This window comes from Hypanus sabinus, chromosome 10 (genome assembly GCF_030144855.1).
Source record: "Hypanus sabinus isolate sHypSab1 chromosome 10, sHypSab1.hap1, whole genome shotgun sequence".
Classification (NCBI taxonomy): Eukaryota; Metazoa; Chordata; class Chondrichthyes; order Myliobatiformes; family Dasyatidae; genus Hypanus; species Hypanus sabinus.
In genome coordinates this window covers 126335461-126339579 of record NC_082715.1, presented here as the reverse complement: position 1 = coordinate 126339579, position 4119 = coordinate 126335461, and the positions used below count along the sequence as shown (strand labels likewise).

Here is a 4119-nt window from a genome sequence, read left to right as displayed (position 1 = left end):
TGGCATGATTCTCACAGCACGTCAATTGCAGGAGAAAGCCTGGGAACAAAATCTCCCTCTTTATATGGCTTTCATAGACCTTAAAAAAGCATTTGACTTTGTAAATCGTGCACAATGATATGAGTGCAACAGTCATCAGCGACAGCAGCTCTGAAACAGCACCTTATAAGTTTGAGACTGGGGTCAAACGGGGGTGCATCATCACCCCAACACTCTTTGTTGTTTTCATTGCAACCATTCTACACCTCACAGGCTACAAGGAGCCCAGATTCTCTGAAGAACAGATGGGGGGGGGCGGTGTGCTCTTTAACTTTAACAGGTTCAAGGCAAAGAGCTGCATCATGGAGCTTCAATTTGCAGATGACAATGCCATCGTAGCTCACTCTGAGGATCTGCAGTGCACAATGGATGTTTTTGCCAGAGTGTACAAGCACCTGGGACCTGATCTAAACATCAAGAAAACCCAAGTCCTGCACCAACCTGCTCCTGACCAAACTCCTAAACCTGCAAACATCCAAGTTGACAACATCCCTCTGGAGAACACTGAGCATTTCCTATACCTTGTCAGCTTCTTTCTTCAAGAGCCAACATTGACCTTGAAATAAATCACAGGATAGTCTGTGCGAGTGGAGCTTTTGCCAGGTTGAGAAAGGGGTTTTTTGAAGATTGTGATATCAAGATCAACACTAAGCCCTGGTCTACAAAGCTATAGTACCCCCCTCCTTGTTATATGGAGCAGAGTCATGGACAACATACAGCAGACACATAAAATCCCTGGAAACTTACCATCAAAGATGCCTCCAAAAGATTCTGAGAGTTAGCTAGAAGAACAGGTACACTAACTCCAGCATCCTGGAAGAAGTTGACATTAACTCCATAGCCACAGTCGTGACTCAACACCAATTGTAAGGGGTCAGGCACGTCATCTGTACTCCTGCCTACCACCTGCCTAAACAACTCCTGTTCGGCCAACCCAAGGATGCAAAGTGCACTCCCGGAGGGCAGAGAAAGCAGTTCAAGGATGGTATCAAGACCCACCTGAGGAAGTGCCACATCAACCTGACTGGATGGGAGAAGTCAGCACAGGATAGGAAAAGCTGGAGAAGCACTGTCTATGAGGGGACCGCACAACTGGAAGTATACCTCCACCATGCCGCTGACGATAAGCGGCTTCAGTGTGAGGAGAGACTGGGAAAGGCCCAGCCAGCTACACTTCAATGACCTACACCTGCCATCTCTGCAACAGGTCTTGTGGATCACGGATTGGCCACGCCAGTCATCTCAAGGCCCAGGAGAGACCAGATCAACCACCAGGAAAAGAATCATACCCGACCGCAAGTGATCGCTGATGATGATAATGGTTCGCTCGCTCTTTGCTGTTTGCACGATTTGTCTTCTTTTTTTCACATGCTGGGTGTTTAATGTTGTCTTGAACATGTTCCATGGTGTTGCTTTGTTTCGTAGCTGCCTATCAGAGGACGAATCTCACAGTTGTATTCTGTATGCATACCTTGATAATAAATGTACTTTAAATCTTTGTACTTTGGAGTGCCATAAAGTGCACAACAGTTAAAATGTAGAACATTTACTGTTACCATTTCTGCACAATTCTGATTTAGAAACATAAAAAAAACTACAGCACAATACAGGCCCTTCAGCCCACAATGCTGTGCCGAACATGTACTTACTTTAGAAATTACCTCAAGTTACTTATAGCCCTCTATTTTTCTAATCTCCGTGTACCTACCTAGGAGCCTCTTAAAAGACCCTATTGTATCCGCCTGCACCACAGTCACCGGCAGCCCATTCCACACACTCACCACTCTCTGCATAAAAAAACTCATGCCTGACATCTCCTCTGTACTTATTTCCAGGCACCTTAAAACTGTGCCCTCTCATGTTAGCCATTTCAGCCCTGGGAAAAAACGTTTGACTGTCCACACGATCAATGCCTTTCATCATCTTATACACCTCTATCAGGTCACCTCTCGTCCTCCGTCACTCCAAGGAGAAAAGGACAGGCTCGTAAGGTATGCTCCCCAATCCAGGCAACATCCTGTAAATCTCCTCTGCATCGTTTCTATATTTTCCTTGTAAATCTCCTCTGAACCCTTCCTACAGTTTCCATTATTAATGTTAAATTGTATTTTATTCCATGATATCTTAAAATCAACCACCCCCTCTCTTGATTCCATCATGGACGCCTCACCAGTACATGCTCAACCATTCCTAGTTTTAATCCTGTGTGTCCAAACCAGTCTCAATATTATCACTTCCACCATCCTGCTCTCTCCTGCATTCATTTCTTTCTGGTAAAGGTCTTGGCCCAAAATGTCGACTGTCTGCTCTCTTCCACAGATGCTGTCCAACCATGCCAAGCTCCCCCAGCATCTTGTGGGTATTGCTTTGGATTTCCAGCATCTGCAGACTTTCTTGTTTTTTAAATTATTATAGATGTCTTCCTGTTCTCTCTTCATTCCCTTGTTTTCTCTACATTTTTTGATTTCACTTTTAATAACGTTTTTCACTTCTCCTTCACTGTAATTTATTTGAATGCCCACTTCTGCATGTCTAGTTGCCTCCTTTTACTGATGTAAAGTCATAGAGAAGTACAGAGCAGAAACAAGCCCTTCGGCCCATCTAATCTGTACCAAACCATTTGAACTGCCTACTCCCATCGAATTGCACCAGGACCACCGCCCTCCACACCCCTACCATCCATGTACCTATCCAAACTTTGCTCTGACATTGAAATCAAGCTCGCATGCACCAAATTGTGCTGGTAGCTCGCTCCACACTTTCACAACCCTCTGAGTTCCCTTAAACATTTTGCCATTCACCCATTACCTCTGGTTGTAGTCCTTCCTGCTTGCTCATTCCTCCTAATGCCAACGTGTGCTGGAACTCACATGAAGCATAGACAGATTCCCGTCAGTTTAAGTCTAAATAGGGCTTCAATTATCTCATATGTAATGTCTTGTCAATTAACGGAACGGCTTACAGATTTGCATATCATTGCCGTGCAGGTGCCATGCTAATCTTCACTGTATTCTTTCAATCTTGGTATAGCTGATGTGCTCCTGAAGTAAGCGCAACCTTCACCCTCATCAGTAATCAATTAGCCCACCTGCCAGGCGAGCCCCGCCCTCCATCATTGGTCAGGATGACTACAAAGCACTCAAAGTTTGACCTATCTGTAACTACTAAAATTTATTCACGCAACGCACGCACAATATGCTGGAAGAAGTCAGCGGGCCAGACAGCATCTGTGGAAAAAAACGAACAGTCGACGCCTCAGGCCAAGACTTCATCAGGACTGGAAAAAAAGTTGAAAAGTAGATGGGGAAAGGGGAAAAAGAAGTACAAGTTGGCAGGTGACAGGTGAAACTGAGGGTGGGGGGTGAAGTAAAGAGCTGGGAAGTTGATTGGTGAAAGAGATAAAAGGCTAGAGAAGAGGGAATCTGAAAGGAGAGGATAAAAGTCCATGAAAGAAAGGGAAGAGGCAGGAGCAGCAGGTGGGTAATGGGCAGATAAAGAGATAAGGTGAGAATGGGAAATGGGAATGGGAATGGTGAGGGAGGAGGTGTAATTACTGGAAGTTTGAGAAATCGATGTCCATACCATCAGGTTGGAGGCTACCTGATGGAATATAAGGTGTTGCTCCTCTAGCCTCATTGTGGGCTCATCATAGCTGTAGAGTAGGCCATGGATTTGGCATGTTGGAATGGAGATGGGAAGTAGATTGAAATGGCTGGCTACTGGGAGACCTTGCTTTTTCTGGCAATTGGAGCATAGGTGCTCGGCTAAGCGATCTCCCAATCTATCTCGGACTTCACTGATGTTAGGTACAAGAGGACACACTGGGAACACCGGATACAGTAGGTGACCCCCACAGACTCACAGGTGATGCATTGCTTCACCTGGAAGGACTGTTTGGGGCCCTGAATGGTACTGGGAGGAAGAATAGGTGCAGGTATGGAACTTTTTCACACAAAAGAGACAAAATACAAACATCAAATACTTACAAGACAGTGAACAAATTCCAAATAAACAGGATTATTATTGTCTATAAAACAGTCAATTCCCGGGGGGGGGGGGGTACCGTTCCCAGAAAATTCC

At 45.2% G+C, this 4119-nt stretch overlaps 1 non-coding gene across 1 annotated transcript; it reads right to left on the bottom strand.

Moving 5' to 3' along the window:
* Window positions 1–2981: 2981 nt before the first annotated feature.
* On the bottom strand, window positions 2982–3089 carry LOC132401425 (U6 spliceosomal RNA). Its single transcript, XR_009514580.1, has one exon. It is a non-coding gene; the product is annotated as a U6 spliceosomal RNA (small nuclear RNA).
* Between the last annotated feature and the right edge of the window lie 1030 nt (window positions 3090–4119).